We start from the raw sequence: 17,131 nt of genomic DNA, 5'->3' as shown, positions 1-17,131 counted from the left end.
TGCTGCCACCACCATGCAAGGTGCTGCCATGCTGGAAGGTGCTGCCAGCACCACACAAGGTGTTGATGTGGTGGAAGATGCTGCTGCAATGGAAGGTGCTACTCTAGTGTAAGGTGCCATCTCTATGGAAGGTGCTACCAGGCAAGGGGACACCATGGTGGAAGTGGCCACCACTACCCAAAGTGCTACTGGGATGGAAGGTGTGACCACCAGGGATGCTGCTGCCACCATCATGCAAGGTGCTGCCATGCTGGAAGGTGCTGCCCACACCTTGTTGATGTGGTGGAAGATGCTGCTGCAATGGAAGGTGCCACCACCATGGAATTTTCTACTACCACCATGGAAGTTGCTGCCACCACCATGGAAGGTCCCATGCTGGAAGGTGCTCCATGACCCAAGGTGCTGCCATGATCCAAGGTGCTGCCATGACCCAAGGTGCTCCCTGAGTGGCTTGGCAGAGGGTGGCACTGCTCTTGGAGGAGCAGCTCAGCATCACCACTGGTCTCAGGCAGATCTCCTGCTGCCTCCAGGCCTGCATCCCCTGGGTGCTTCCATGGGATCCCCTGCAGGGACTGGGATGTGGAGCAGGCAACAGGTTTGTGTCTGGTGTAACAGCTCCTCCCCTGGTGTCCAAACTTGCTGTTTCTCCACAGAAAAAGAGTCCTGGTGGAAGACTTCCCATGTGGCTGTTTTAAAAAGCCCTCAGTCAGTCAGCCCTGATTCCAAGAGCCATGGCTGGGTGTTCCGTGTCTCCCAGGAGGCAGGAGGTGGGGTGGGGGTGGAAAGGGGCTGCTCAGAGCCCCCATTCCCCTGCACACCCTCAGGGATCCTACCCAGGGAAGGAGGTGGCTGAGGAACCCTTCTGCCTTTGAAGGGGTGACATAAAAATACACAGATCCATCCCCCTCTCCCACAAAACATTCCTGCTCCTTCTTACCAGAGCCAGCCCCAGCCACACGAATCCACAGAGCAGATCTGCTTCATCTCCCCACCAAAAAGTGAGAGGTCTGTTGGGTTTTCTGTTCTGCTGATGGACAAAACCATGGAATCACAGAGGTTTTGGGGTTGGCAGGGACCTCTAAAGGTCATCTGGCCCAAATCCCAATCATTAACTCAAAATCGTCACTCACCTTCCCAGCTGTCTGGTGGTTTGGGTCCAGGTGAGGGAGCATTTTTATCAGGGGCATTTATCAGTATTCCCAGTGTCACTTTAACCCATTTTAGTTCCTACCCAGGGAGTTCCTCCAAGCCCCACTTACCTAAGCCTGGGAGGATAAAGAAGGCTCCAAAGCTGATAAAACATCAGGAGGGTAAAACTAAAAGTGTCCTGTGAAGAGCATCCCACCCTGGCAGAGACACTGCTACCCACAGCTCACATTTTTCCTTTCTTAGTTTTTTCCTTTGCTTTCTTCACTTTATTCATTTATTTTCTACACACTTCTTGGGCCTTTCATGTGCATTTAATTGCAGCAGTTATCAAAGACCTCAAAAGAAGCCCCTATGCAAATGAACTTATGAATTGGAGACTGGGGAAAACTTTTAAACCTGTTCATTCTGTTTATGTTGAAATACTTGTATTTTTAGTGCCTTGGCCCTGAAAAAAAAACAAAAAAAAAAGGATTTTCATCCAAGCAAATAATATACTGAGCAAATATTCTTCTCCCACATTTATTCCTGTGTCAAATAATTGATTTTTTTTTTCAATAAAACCTTCTTCTACGTTATAGATGACATGACAGGAATTGCAGAGGGCAGGTTTGTTCAGCAAATGCATTTTCCATGAAAGCCCCTGTCCTGCTTTAAGCCCCATTCCTACAAAATGTTCTTCTGCTGCCACTTCACCTCTTGGATGCTCTTTTCAGAGGATTTACCATAAATCCCTGTACCCACACTGGCTTCACTGCAGCCTTGTCTGCAACCAACCCAAAATGTTGCACCTGCACAGAAAAATCCTTCCCTTGGCTCTCCCAGCCCAGAGAACCTGGGTGGGCAGGACATTTGCAGACATTTTAGTGTCACTTTAGAGTCTTTTAGGTTGGGAAAGACCTTTGGGATCACCCAGTCCAACCCTTCCCCCATCCCTGCCAGGGCCACCCCCACCCCATGTCCCTCATCCCCACATCTCCAGGGCTCTGAAACCCCTCCAGGGATGATGGGGACTCCAGCCCTGCCCTGGGCAGCCTGGGCCAGGCCCTGACAATCCTTCCCAGGGAGAAATTCTTCCCCAGCTCCAACCTAAATCTCCCCTGGCACAACTTGAGGCCAAAAGTTCTTCTTGTCCCATCCCTTGTTCCTTGGCTCCGAGCTCCTCTCAGGGGGTTGCAGAGAGCCAGAAGCTCTCCCCTCAGCCTCCTCTGCTCCAGGATCAGCACCCTCAGCTCCCTCACAACTTCTCCATTCCCTTCTCCACGTTTTCCAGCCCCTCCTCCATGCTCTCCAAACTTTCTCCTGTGCTCCAGCCCCTTCCCCAGCTCCATTCCCTTCTCTGGACACTCTCCAGCCCCTCAATGTCCTTCTGGTCCTGAGGGGCTCAGAACTGACCCCAGGACTGGAGGTGCAGTCCCAGCAGTGCCCAGCACTGGTTTTCTGAAGGTGTCACTTCAGTGGGAGGAAAACACAACTGGGTTGTTGGGAAATGGTTGGGAATGGTGCCAGGAACCTTCTGGTGGTCTTGGTGGAACCCCCAGGCAGGATGAGGAAAAAGGGTGAGGCCAGTTCATGGGGAATAACTCATCCAAAGACACAACCTATGGCAAAATGCTTGCTGCTGGAGAGCTCAGAAAGGAAAGGAGCATTTCTGCCCGTTTCTCTTCTGCCCTGAGCAGCAGGAACCTGAGTGAGTGCCCTTGGCAGGTCCCACTCCTGCTCCTCCCCTCCTGCTGCAGTTTCACAGCTGAGTTAGCTAAAAATACTCCTTTGTCTTGTGCTTTCCAACTTCCTCTGCAGTTTCTCTCCAGACAAAAGTGCAGATCCCTGCCAAAATCAGATACTCCAGGAACTCCATGACTTACAGAATCAGCTCTTCCCACGTGACAGCTGCAAACATCTGGAATCCATCTCCCCCTGGGATGCTCGCTCGGAGATCAGCGTGGAGCTGAGTTTCTGCTGCTTGCTCCAAAGCAAAGCAACTCCTGCTGAAAGGGTTTTGTAAAGGTAAATAAAATATCAGGAGGGAAAAAAATTAGGGAAAAAAAAACCAACAACAAAACAAACAGAACAGAAAGGTTTTTAAATGCTTTAGTGATACTTGCTCCAGTGTAAAGAGAGCATTTTCTTTCCTTTTTGAAGTCAGATGCAAACTTCTTCTCATCTGGGTGTTTCCCAGCCACACCAGGAGTTAACCCACACTTAGAGCTGCTCCCCTGGGCCCTACTCCAGCTAAGCAGGAAACCCCCCCAGCAGGATGTCTGCTGGCCCCATGGCCAGACTGGGAGCTGCTGGGAGCACACCTGGGTCCCAGCAAGGTGCTCGACCACATCAGTCCCCAAGCAACACCAGGAGGAGAGGTTCTTGGGGCAGGAGAGTCACCAGCATGCTGGGCTGTGCATCATCCTCAGGGCTATCCAGTTTTCAAACCTCCAAGATTACTCCTGAAGTGTGGGGTTTTGACCAGTGGTGATCTTGGATGGTGATAACCATAGAAACAAGGACAGGTTTGGGTTGGGAGGAACCTGAAAGCTCATCCAGTTCCAACCCCCCTGCCATGGTCAGGGACACCTCCCACAGCCCAGGGGGCTCCAAGCCCCATCCAACCTTCAACACTGCCAGGGATGGGGCAGCCACAGCTTCTGGGGGAACCTGGGACAGGGGCTCAGCACCCTCACAACAAACAATTTCTTATATCCAATTGCAATCTCCTCTCTTCCAGCTTAAAGCCATTCCCCCTCATCCCATCCCTCCAGGCCCTTGTCCCAAGTCCCTCCCCAGCTTTCCTGGAGCCCCTTCAGGCACTGGAAAGTGCTCTAAGGTCTCCCTGGAACCTTCTCTGCTCCAGGCTGGACAAAGGAGCCCTTTTATCTATTAGAAGGTGCTCTAAGTCAACCCCATCTCTCTCAGCTGTTTCCATAGCAGAGCTGCTCCAGCCCTTGGATCATCTTTGTGGCTTCCTCAGGACCCACTCCAGCAGCTCCATGTCCTTAAAAAACAGGAGGTGCTGAGCCCAGCTGCGCAGAGCTGGTGCTGGTGGGATGGGCAGCACCTTTGTAGGGGTGCATGGGCTCTACAGTGCTGTCCTGCTGAGGCTTTGCTGACACTTTATGGGTGGCTCTGCTGGCAGTCACTCTCTGATGTCCCTGTCCTGTGGGAAGCAGCAGCACCCATTCCAGATTCACAGAATCTTCTCATTCAGCATCCAGGAACATAGAACTTTCTCCCCTGCCACATGTTCACAGAGCATCATGCAGGGAAATCCACCCTAAAAAAATCCTTATACAATATTATTGTGCACCCAGGTGGGGGGGGAACCTCTCTTTCTGAGCAGTGAAAGCCTAAGGACTCCATCTAACCCACCTCTGGCAGTGCCTCCCCTTTCCAGTGCTCCCCAGGAGCATCCCCAGGGCACTGCTCCAAGTGCTCAAGTCAAGGAGCAAAGAAGGCTTTGGAGTTAAGGTCTTCCCTTCCCCTCTTTGCAGGTTTTGAAGTTGGACTTTGGAGTTTTACTCAAAAAAAACCCCCAACCCCAGATCTCCTGCAGCCCTCCCAGCTGCCTGCAGAGAGCTGAACCCCCCAGCATGGAGCATCCAGCTGGTGGGAAGAGGAAAGCTTGGGAACAGCCAAGGAACCTCAGGAGAGAGGCCTGGGAAGAGAGAGGAGGAAGACACCTGCACTTCCAGCCCTATCCCAATTAATTATTTCAACGTTTTAGACAGAGCTGGGAGCCTCTTAGCAAAGAGCTTTGGAAAATATCAGTGGAGTTTTAATTCAGAGCCTTCAGAGCTCCCTGAGCAGGTTCTGGGGGCTGGTGGCCAGCTCTGCTCTGCTCCCCTGGCACAGCAATCACCTGCTCCTCATCACATTATTCTCACACTAATTACTGCACTAATTAAGAGAAGGTGCAACGTGCAGCCCCAGCCTGAGGTCTTTGCAACCCCTTCATAAAACCATGGGATGGTTTGGGGTGGGGTTTGGACTCCCCCAGTGCCCCCCCTGCCATGGTCAGGGACACCTCCCACAGCCCAGGGTGCTCCAAGCCCCATCCAAACTGGGCTGAGGCACTTCCAGGGATGGGGACACTTAAACTGCCAGGAGAAACAGCTCAGGAAGGAGGGGACAAAATACAAAGGTGGGCATGGGGTGGGTTTGCAAAGAGCACAAGAGCAAGGTCAGAGCTGTAACTACCCCAAAGGGGTGGTGTCAGCCACGTGCAAATGGCACTGAAAGCCATAGGAGGATTAATATTCTTATTTGGCTGTTGTTGTCTTTTTTTACCCCAATTCTCCTCCCCCCCCATGGATGGCAGATGCCCCCTGGCAGAACAAACCCCTCTGTGTGGAGGCAGGGACTGCCCCTTCAGGGCTTTTCTCCTCCCTCCATGTGCTCTTTGCTCCCCAAACCCCTCACACCCAGAGCCAGGTGGTTCTGGATCCATCCCTCCATCCCTGAGGAGGGACTCTTCCCTAAGGACTCTGCCAGCCAGGACATGTCACTGCTCCAACGTGCTGCTTGCTGTGCCATCTCCTCCCCAGAAATCAAACCAGTGATGCTAAACATCACCCTAAACCATGGCCCCAGGGCACAGCCACCCTTCCTTCACCTCCTGTCCCAGGAGGACCTCAGCCCCTGGCTCTCACCTGAAACAAGAATTCATTTGCAGATCCCCAAATCTTTAACCCTAAAGCAGGAACTCTGCCCATGCAAACCAACAGCCCTCCCAAAGGTTTGAAGGGGCTTCTGGTGTTTCGTATTCCTGTCGAGCACAAAAGCATCATTATTATTTTATTTCTGTACAATGCTTTGTTTAATCTTTCCTCTTCTCTTCTCATGTCACTTGTCACCAGAGGGGAACCACTCCTCTCATCCTCTCATGTTCACAGCGAGCAAGCCACGCTCTCAGCAGTCAAAAGCTTGGGGGTTTGCCCTGGTTTTGGTCCCCAGAATCTTTTTCACAGCTCACACATTCCTCCCCATCAAGTTCACCCTTCTGGGGTAATTCTTTGGCTCGGATGGAGCGAGGGTTTTCCAAGTGCTGGAGCTGAGCTGGTGACCCAGGAGCTGGGAGCGGGCACCCAGCTGGGTGGCAGGGACACACATGGCACATCCATGGACATCATTGCTTCTTCCTGAGAAAGGGAAATGAGGATCCACTCCCCATCCCAGGGATGCCACCCCAGGAGGAACTGGGAGCCCTGGGTTGGACTCCTCAATGCCCACCTGTGCTGTAGGTGCTCTGCAGCAGGGTGGGTGTTTTTCCACATTTCCATCCCTGTTTCACACAAATTGCAGATTCTGTGCCCAAAGTCGTGCTGGAGGGAGGTTGCCTGGTTGCTCAGCAACTGGGTTTGTACTGAAGAGAACCTGGGGTGGCAGGGAGCTGCCTGCAAGCCCCTGCTGGAACAGGAACGAGGTCAAGATTTGGAGAGAGCTGTTAAAACAGAGGAGCAAGCACATCTCCCTGAGAGCAGACAAACCCCAGCTTAGTTTAGTCAATAAAACCCAGCAGTGAAGTGTTGCAGGAGGAGGGAAACAGAGGGCAGCTCAGCAAGCACCAAGGCTGGGGACACTGCCAGCACATCTTCTGCTTCCCACCTTGCAAGGAAGAGTGGTTCAAGGGAGAAAAGATGCTGCAGATTCAGGCTGTCAGCTTTATTTGGCATGTTGAAGAAATGAAAAGGCCTTGGAGTGCAGGGAGAACCTGCCCAGAATTGGTTGTTCCTCTCCCCAGCTTGGCTGCTGGTGGCTCCAGATCCTCATCTCCTGCTCCCCATGCTCTGGAAGCAGCACTTAGGCTGCTCCTGGCATCACTTTCCAGTTTACAGGATGTTCCCTTTAATTATTAACTCCAACATGTACAACCCATCACTCCCTTTCAAGCTCTGCCTGAGCTCCCAGTTGCCTGATCCCAGTTCCACCTGGATCTGCAGAGCAGCTCCCACTGTCCCTAGGATCATGCTCTCTGAACCCATCACCACTAAATCCTTGCTTTCTCACCCATTCTCAGCTTTCCTGCTCATTTTACACTTCCCATTTCTTACCAGGAAGCTTCCACTGGTGCTGGAGTGATGGATGAGCAAACCCAGGAAGGCAGCACTCCTGCTACTGTGGGATTTTTAGTCTTAAAATGCACTTTTAAAAAAAAAAAAGTCATAATATTTCAAAGCACATTTATAATATGTGTGCAATGAGGGTAAAAAAGATTACTTTAGTCTCCTGGAAAATGTAATTTTCCAGTAACTGGTGTTCTCCTCCAGTATCTCCCAGACAGGCACTAATCCCTCTCCTCCAGCTTTCCACCTCCTTTTATCCTATATTAGAGGAAAAGGAGGCTGCCCAACTTTCCCACTAGCTCTGCTTTTAAGAATCCCACTAACCCCTTGTAAAAAAATCAGATTGCCACAAGGCCAGAGCCTTTCTACCTCTCCCTTCCAAGCTCCCAGGTTTAATTCTGTGCCCACAGCTCCATTTGCAGCTTTTCTACCAGGTACAAACCTGCCAGCTCCCCACTCCTGGGCTCCAGATTCTTGCTGAAAACAAGCTCAAGTTTTCCTACAAGCTTTCAATGATTTTGGTGGCATTGCTGCAGGTGAGTTGGTTTGGGTTGGAATTGCTCTATTGTTATTATCTGCCAGGGCTGAAAATCAGAGGAATATTTTATGAGCTGATGAGATTTTGCTTCTACCTGAAGCTGTGGCTCATGCATCAGAGAGGACAGATCCTGTCTTCCTTCCTTCTTTTGGTACAGATGAGGTTTTGGTGGGCTTTGTGTGATTTCCTCTTCAAACTTCACTCTTGCCAGGGCCCTTTTTCCCCTCCTTGCTTTACCTGTTCCAAACCTGTGGCAGGAAATGTGGTGAGGATCTGCTGAAAGTTTAATTGGTTCATTGAAGCCTTTTGGGCATTGTGTTAATAATTAATTTAACATGAGTCAGGGTAACTCAGCCCAGTCATGTTTCATGGAATAATAAACTGCAGAGAAGGTAAGAAGCTCTCAGTAACCCTGCATCCTCCTGCTCCTCTCGGGGTGGATTTTTCCCCACTTCATGTAAAAAAGTCATTTTCCAGTACAAGGGCTGATTCTCATTCTTTGTATGCTGTTTGATACTAAAATGAGCACTTTAATTCCCCTTGCAGAAACCAGTCTTAAACTCCTGGATGGTAATATCCCTGTTTTCCCAAAAACTTGGGACATGGAGTGGAGTCTATTCCCCTCTGAGTGGGGAGTGGGCACAGAGCACCCTCCCCTCCAAGAGCTGTGCACACTGAGGTGCTGTGCTGAGAAGGTTGAGGACAAAAGGAGGGGAAAAAAAGAAATAACTCAAGGAAATCAGAAGGTTCTGCATCCTCTCATGGAATCATTAAGGTTGGAAAAGAGCTTTGGGATCACCCAGTCCAACCCTCCCCCCATCACTGCCCCATGTCCCTCATCCCCACATCCCCAGGGCTCTGAAACCCCTCCAGGGATGATGGGGACTCCAGCCCTGCCCTGGGCAGCCTGGGCCAGGCCCTGACAACCCTTTCCAGGGAGAAATTCTTCCCCAGCTCCAACCTAAACCTCCCCTGGCACAACTTGAGGCTGTTTCCTCTTGTCCCATCCCTTGTTCCTTGGCTCCAAGCTCCTCTCAGGGGGTTGCAGAGAAGCTCTCCCCTCAGCCTCCTCTGCTCCAGGCTCAGCACCCCCACCTCCCTCAGCCCCCCCTGGGCAGAGCTGTGCTCCAGACCCTTCCCCAGCTCCACAAAGATAAATGATAGCAGAACACATTCCCAAACTCCCTGGGGCATCCTCACCCCCACCTCAGTGCTCTCATTTCATCCACCACCAGTTTCTACAGTACCAAACATGAGGATGCTCTGGAGTCCCTGGGTATATTTATACCCAAATATATTTTCTTCTCCTCACTTCACCCCACTGCCCTGCTAAGAGCTTGGCCTGAGGTGGGGTTTTTTTGTTGAAAAGCAACTTGGGTTCCACCCTGCTCCTCACTGCCCATCCTGGGATGCTGGGAAGGCAGCAGAGATGCTTCTCACCCATCCCCTTCCTCCTGCTCCAAAGCCAGCTCTCCAGAGCTGATTCCCTCCTGCTTTATCCCCCAACAAGCTCAGTTCAAAGGTCAGTGCCCAATAAATGAGATTTCTGCTCAGCTGCCTGATCACTTTTAATCTCATTAGAATGATTCCCAGCTCCATCTGTTCTCCAACACCTTCCCTTCCACTTTTCCCATTCCTCCCACCTTTCTTCCTCCTTTTTATTTCCTAGGCCTTCCCCGGACACACTGATTTATCTCTTCCTTTTGCTACATTTGGAATCCTCAACTCTTTTTTTGTTTTGTTTTGTTGTGGTTGGTTTGGTCTGGTTTAACAACACTACATTTCAAATACCTCCAGTTTCTGGGTATTTCTCATTTAAAGCCCAACCAAACTGTCTCAGAAATGCTGCCTGTTTTCAGGCTGACTTCCTACGTGTCCCAAATCTCTGCTGGATTTCTAAGAACTATTTTTTCCCCTGTGCTTTAAATAACCCATTCTTATGCTCTAATTCAGCAGAGCCCAGATACAGAAACTCCTTCACCTGTCAAGACCTTTCCTCTCCATTACATTTCCCTTCCCATTAGGGTTTTCCTTTGCTTTGGCTGCTGTTTCAGTCTCAGATATATGGACAGACTCTAGTCAGCTCTTTTTTCTTTTTTCTCACCTCTCCCCTCCCCAGTTTTATGCAGCCATAGGTGTTTATTAACAAAACATTAACAAAAATAAGAAACTGCTCTCAAAAAAAAAAAAAAAAAAAAAAATCCCAAAACCAAACCCAAAGAGGAGCAGAATAATCCCCTGTGCACTCTTTTGGTTTCAGTAGTGTTGATTCAATCAATTGTCTGCTGGGATTTTCTCAACATGCTGGAGAAAGAACCACTTAGGAGGTACAAAGAGAAGCCTCTGAAGCAGCCTGGAGAACAAAACTGGAAGTTTTGTATCCTTAGATGTGTCATTTTTCTGTCAAATCATACAAATCCCAGGCATTCTGCCTCTGACAGTGGATGTGCACGTGTTCTATCTTTATTCTATATTTAGCAGCTGGGAGATGAGCTTTAATAGCTACCTTGTCTGTGCCATGTGTGGGGACAAAGCTCTGCTCCTGCACCCCCACCTTCCCCTCCCTGCTCCACTTGGGGTGGGGTTTTAAAAAGAAAAAAGAAAAATAAAAATAAACCCCTCAGTCAGATCTGAGCTGGTTGCTTTGGATGCCTGTCCTGCAGGTTGCTAAAAGGTATCTGGGATTTGGGGTTATTCTGCAGGTTTCTGTGGGAGGAACAACCTCAGCTGCCCTTTCAGGCCATTACAAATATATATATTTATATTTATATGTATATATATCTACTATTTCAGGTTAATATTTCATTTCATTCAATATTAACACCCAGCAATGTCCTTCCAGCACTTGTGCCATCTGCTTTTATGATTATTTGCATTCCAAAGGCTTTACTGGGGGCATCAGACCTGAGGTTCCTGGAACACCTTTTCCCCCTGCCCCTTCTTCACCCCCTGCATGGGACCTTCTCCCTTCCAGGTCAGTCCTTGTCCCATCAGTTCCTCCCCCACCTTCTCCATCACCCACCCTGGAGGCTCCAGGAGATGCAGGGAACAACAAAGCCCAGAGGCATTTTATTTTATTATTTTATTTTATTATTTTATTTTATTTTATTTTATGTTATTTATTTATTTTATATTTCATTTTATATTTTATTTTATATTTCATTTTATATTTTATTTTATATTATATTTTATATTTCATTTTATATTTTATTTTCTATTTAATTTTATATTTTATTTTATTTTATATTTTATTTTATATTTTATTTTATATTTTATTTTATATTTTATTTTATTTTTTACTTTATTTTTCCTTGCCCAAACACCAATTTTCCTCAAAACTGTGCTGTTCCCTGTGACTTTCTGGACTTCTCCCAGCAGGATCTTTCTTGAGGGAAAGATTCAGTGGATCTCAGCTGCTGACTCCCAGCCTGAGGGCATTTCCCCCCAGTGGGAATCTCTCTCTCCAAAGTGCAGGTCAGGGCATACCCAGGGTTTTCCTCTCTTGCTCCCAATGGTGCATAAACATTTTCTTTTGCAGAGTTTTCTGCTTTACCCTTTTTATCTGGAGGCCTCATCGAGGGGCAGCACCAGGGTAGGAACTTTCCTGCCGTGGCTTTCTGCTTTTTCACCCTTTTCTCCCTTCCCTTTACCCTCCATCCTCTCCTTCTTTGCAGATACTTAGAGGGAAATCCTCCATTTGCCCCAAGAGCTGCCCAGGGGCTTGTGGTGATGAAACAAAAAGCAGCAGACTTCAACATCACAGAATGGTTTGGGTGGGAAAAGACCTTTAAAATCCCCCAACCCATCACTGCCAGGGTCACCCCCACCCCATGTCCCTCATCCCCACATCCCCAGGCTCTGAAACCCCTCCAGGGATGATGGGGACTCCAGCCCTGCCCTGGGCAGCCTGGGCCAGGCCCTGACAACCCTTTCCAGGGAGAAATTGTTCCTCAGCTCCAACCTGAGGTTTCCTCTTGCTCACCATCTCCTGTAAAAGCCAAGATGTGAGGAGGCCCCAGCCCTGCAAAGTGCTCAAGGAAAGTAATTTGGGTAAAGCAGGAGTTGTGTCAGGGCTGAGCAAGCATCAGAGCCCCAGCTGCAGCCCCTTGCCATGGAAATGATATTTTGCTTTTATTTTATTAACTTTTCCCCAAGCCTGTTTCCAGGAGCCATAACAACAAAGAGCTGCAAGCACTGTAATTTTGATTTTTCTTAGAATCATGGAATCAGCTGTGTTGGAAGGGACCTCAGAGATCATCAAGTCCAACCCTTGATCCACTCCCCCCGTGGTTCCCAGCCCATGGCACTCAGTGCCACATCCAGGCTCTTTGGAAAGATCTCCAGACACGGAGAATCCACTACTTCCCTGGGCAGCCCATTCCAATGCCTGATCACCCTCTCCAGAAAGAAATTCTTTCTCATCTCCAACCTAAACCTCCCCTGGCACAACTTGAGACCCTGCCCTCTTGTCTTGCTGAGAGTTGCCTGGGAAAAGAGCCCAACCCCCCCCTGGCTCCAACCTCCTTTCAGGGAGTTGTAGAGAGTGATGAGGTCTCCCCTGAGCCTCCTCTTCTCCAGCCTCAACACCCCCAGCTCCCTCAGCCCTTCCTCACAGCAATTCTGCTGGATCCCTTCACAGCCTCCTTGCTCTTCTCTGGACCTGCTCCAGCACCTCAATCTCCTTCCTGAGCTGAGGGGCCCAGAACTGGACACAGGACTCAAGCTGTGGCCTCCCCAGGGCTGAGCACAGGGGCAGAATCCCTTCCCTGGACCTGCTGGCCACACTGTTCCTGAGCCAGCCCAGGATGCCATTGGCCTTCTTGGCCACCTGGGCACACTGCTGGCTCCTGTTCAGCTTCCTGGCAATCCAGACTCCCAGGTCCCTTTCTGCCACTCTGTGCCCAGCCTGGAGCTCCCCATGGGGTTGTTGTGGCCAAAGTGCAGGACCCGGCACTTGGAATGTTGAACCTCATCCCCTTGGGATCATCCCAACTCTCCAGTCTGTCCAGGTCCCTCTGCAGAGCCCTCCTGCCTTCCAGCTGATCCACACTCCCCCCAGCTTGGTGTCATCTGTGAATTTGCTGATGATGGACTCAATCCCCTCATCTAAATCATCAATAAAGATATTGAACAGCACTGGGCCCAACACTGATCCCTGGGGACACCACTAGTAACCGGCTGCCAACTGGATGCAGCCCCGTTCAGCACCGTTCTTCTGTAGGCAGAGAAGGTTTTCAGCCCTTCCTTCACATCCCATGGCTTGGTTGGCTGGTCTGGGGGGGGATTCCAACACAATCTTCTGACAAATCTCCTTAATTTGCTTCAAAAGGCAGCTCTGGGAGTGCTTCAGGCCACTTGGCTGGGACTACTGCAGGCAGGGATTTCAGCTCCTTTCTATCACACCTCTGGAAGGGAAAAAAAATAATAATACTAAAAAGAGATTTTTGTAGCCTTGAAGGGAATTTCTCAGTCTGGCCATGCCCCAGGTGGCCTCAAAGCTGGAGATCAGCCTTAAATCTGCTCCAGTCTGAAGTGGGGGGACAGCAGGTAAGGAGAGGCAGAGAAATCCCTGCTCAGCAGAATGTCAGATTCACCTCTCCCCAGGAACACCTGCATGTGAAAAAATGACATCAGAAATTACTTTCCCTCCATCTCAGTAAAAGCACATTAGGAAAAAACTTCCATTTCTAGGGAAAAGCCTTGACAGCTTGTGTTGAAATTACCTTGGGTAATTTGAACTGAGTGGAAGCTTTTATATCCAATTGCACCAAAAAAAAGGAAAAAAAAAAAAAGTGAAGTATGACACTTATTAAGCTTTTATGTCTGACATTCAGTCTGGTACCTGATGGCATCTTGTGAGCAATCTGGAGATCAGGCAGATAATGTGCTTGGAGATGGCTGAAATAGGGATGGTGGGAAGTCATTACATTTGAAATTAAAGGGGCTCTTTTGCTTCTGGAAGGGAATCTTTTTTTTTTCTTTTTTTTTTAAATAAATTTCCTCTGCAGAAATCAGAAGATATCTCCTGTCTGAGAGCTTTCTTGTGCTTCCTCTGATAGTGACACTGAGGTGACTTGGGCATCACTTTAGCTGTCATTAAGGGGAACCTGCAGGCTGGCATGGAAATCAAACATTCCTCCTCCCCACTGGCTCCTGTTCTGGATTTTTTTAGCCCAATTTCAAAGTTGTTTTTTTTAAAAAAAATGCCATGCAAGCAGTGTGATGCTCAGGCAAGCCAAGCTATTTTCTGCCTGAGGCTTTTGAAGTGAGAAGCATCTCCCAGTGCATCACCAGGCTGCCTCTAAGGGGCAATAGCAAGAAGGGACAAAAAAAAATAAAAATAAATTAAATCTCCCTCGGGCTCATCTGTTGAAATCCCCATAAAAATAAATACACAGAAATAGCTGGAGGAAAAACACCCTTCAGAGGCCAAACTCAACAGCCTAGGGATGCTTAGCCCTGTGTTGCCATGGTTTTGTGCTCCTGCAGGATCCAAACTCTGGGATTCCTCCCCAGGATTTGGGAATCTGGGTCCATCTGGACCAACACAGGGAAACGAGGGCTGGGTTATCCCTGGGGATACCCCCAGGACCTGCTGGGACCCCTCCTCATGGGGTTATTCCACTGAATTCTCAGAGAATCTTCGAGTGGGACCATGGGATGGTTTGGGATGGAAGGAACCTCCAAGGGTCACCCATCCAGGGGTGCCCATGCTCCTGCCACCCTCCCATCACCAGCTGCCCCTCCATTCAGCACAGGAACAGCTTTAAAAATGACATTTTGGAGCTGAGGAGGCTTACCCTGATTTATTTTTATTATTATTATTTTATCCCTGATTTCCCCACTCTTGCTCCAGACCCTCCCAAGCACAAACATCCAGACACAACCAAAGAAGGGCCCAAAAAGGGTTTGTTCCACAAAACAATCTCAGGGATTAAGCTCTGAAATGCCCAGGTTTGGGGCACAGCATGCTGCAGACAAACACATTTTCACAAGGCAGACCCAGCAAAACAAAAATAATAACCCCAAAACCCCCAAGTCTTGTTTGCTAAGGCAGCTTTCTGGCTAAGGAGGAGAAGTTTTCACATGTCTTCATTTCTTTTCAACCTTGACAATGTTGGCAAAGTCTTTTCCAGCCCTGTGAAGACCCCAAAGCAGAGAGCTGAGTGTGAGAGCAGAGCCCTGGGGAATGCTCACCAGCAGGAAAAGTCAGGATTTCAACAGGAAAAATCCAACACTTGGGGAATTTGTCCCCAAATGTCCCCTGCTCAGCCCTCAGCAGCCTCACCCCCAGCTCCTTGGGGTTTTCTGGCTCTCACAACATCATCAGGAGCCACAACTCATCCTCTGCTCCTCCTCTTGAGGCACCAGCTTTAATCCCTGCAAATTCAGCAGTTGTTATTCTCATCATTTTCTTTTTTTTTTTTGTCATTTTTTAATCTGTTTTCCAGTTAAAATGTCCCTTTGAAGGGCACTCAGCACAGAGGGCTTTAGGGACAAGGCCATGATGTGGGGTCTGGTGTCCAGGGCATGCTCAGGGCTGGCAAAGGGTTAATATTTCTCTGGCCTGAGCTGTGTTATTGTCAGTTTTTATTCTGCTGTTGAATGAGTTGCCTCAGGCAAGTGTTTGCCCTCTTTGCCTCAGTTTTTCAATCCATAAAATAATAAAGAAATTACAATGCTTTGACAGTTATGAAAACACATGACATTGATACTCATTGCACATAATGCTTGTTGGGTTTTTAAAAAAAATAAATAAAAAAAGGATGAATTGCCTCAGATTTTATGTTAATACACTGGACAAGCATGGAGAAATGTCTCCAGAGAGAAACAACCTGAAGTTCATGGCAGGTGGGACCAAAAGTTCATAGCATGAGGCTGTAGCATCTGTGGGAAACCAAATCCCATTCTACCAGGAGGCCAAATGAAGAGAGAACCATTATCACTTCCTCTGCTCAGAACTTCCTGAGCCTGAGGTGCCACAAACTCCTTCCCGGGAAGGATTTCAGACTGGAGAGATGTCTCAATATTTAAGATGTCAAGTGGAGTAATATGCAAGTAATTATGTTTTGCCTTTCATTCCATCTTCGTCAGGGGTACAGACTGATGGCCCTGGAGATTGAAGGCTTTTGTCTAGGTAGTGAAAATACTCATTTTTAACAGAATTAATACAATACAAGCTTTTCCTGCCACCCTTCTTCCCAGAGGGGCCAAAAGGGGCACTGACCTCTCCAGCCAGGGCTGAGCCTCATCCAGCAGAACTCCTGGGCAGTCTGTGGAAATACGTTCATATCTGGAGAATTATTTCCTAATAATTTCCTAATAATTCCTAATTATTTCCTAATAATTTCCCACTCTCCCACTCAGAGGCAGGCAGGGGCCACATCCCCAAGAGGCTTTGGCTCCTCCAGCACGAAGGCAACGGAGAAACTGCTGAGAAAGGGGCCAAGAAACTGAGGTGATGAAGGTGCCTTGGAGAGAAGGCTCTCTGGGAGGGAGAAAACCTGGAAGCACAGGAGTTTTCCTGCTGGCATGGATGTGGCCAAACCCCTTGGGTATTGCCAGCAGAGCACCTGGATTTGGGGAAGTCAAACCCTGGGCAGGCTCAAAGCATCAGCAAAGCACTGAGGAGATGAGGAGGGCACAGAGGGCTGGCTCAGACACAGGGAAAAGCAGCAGAAGCATTTAAAAACAATTTGTTGGGTGCCACACTAATTAGGTGTCCATCCAAGACAGAGGATGAAGCCCCAGCTCCTGCCAAGGCTGTGATGCTGACTCCAGAGCCAGGCAGGAGGCACCTTAGCTCTGAACCTGCTGCTGTCCCCATGCCCCAGCCCTCTGAGGTTGATTTCCTGAGCAAGCACCAGCACAAACTGAAATCCAAACATCACCTGTGGCCCTGCTCAAAGGGTTTATTGGCCCAGGAGGACACCCAATACCTCCTCACCCAGGCAACCACTGAGAAGAGCAAACATCCCAATCCTGTCTGTTTGGTTTCCAGCTGGTCCTGGCCTTGTGGGGCTGGGAAGAAGCTGCAAAGGCCACTTGGCAGCAATATTTGACAACTCTGCTTTGTTTTCCCTATTGAAGGTTATTTGCAAAGTCACTTGTGAAGGGGGGAAGGTGCCAGGTGAAGGGGATGGAGCTGCTCCTCCAACTCCTGTGCCCGCCCCAGACCTGCAGAAAATTAATTCCTTCTGTGAAAAACAAAACAAAACTATTAAAAAAAAATTCTATGTTTCATCAACAGCTGTTTCCTCCCAGAAACCCCTCAACACCTTGCCCTGGGCTTTTCCCTTGGCTGCTTTGGTTTTGCCCCAGTTTGCCCTCTCCCCACCCAGCCCCTTCCATGTGTCCCCCTTACCTGATGGAAACAACCCACAGGAAATAT

This window comes from Calypte anna, chromosome 7, assembly GCF_003957555.1.
Source record: "Calypte anna isolate BGI_N300 chromosome 7, bCalAnn1_v1.p, whole genome shotgun sequence".
Classification (NCBI taxonomy): Eukaryota; Metazoa; Chordata; class Aves; order Apodiformes; family Trochilidae; genus Calypte; species Calypte anna.
This window is presented reverse-complemented; position numbering follows the sequence as displayed.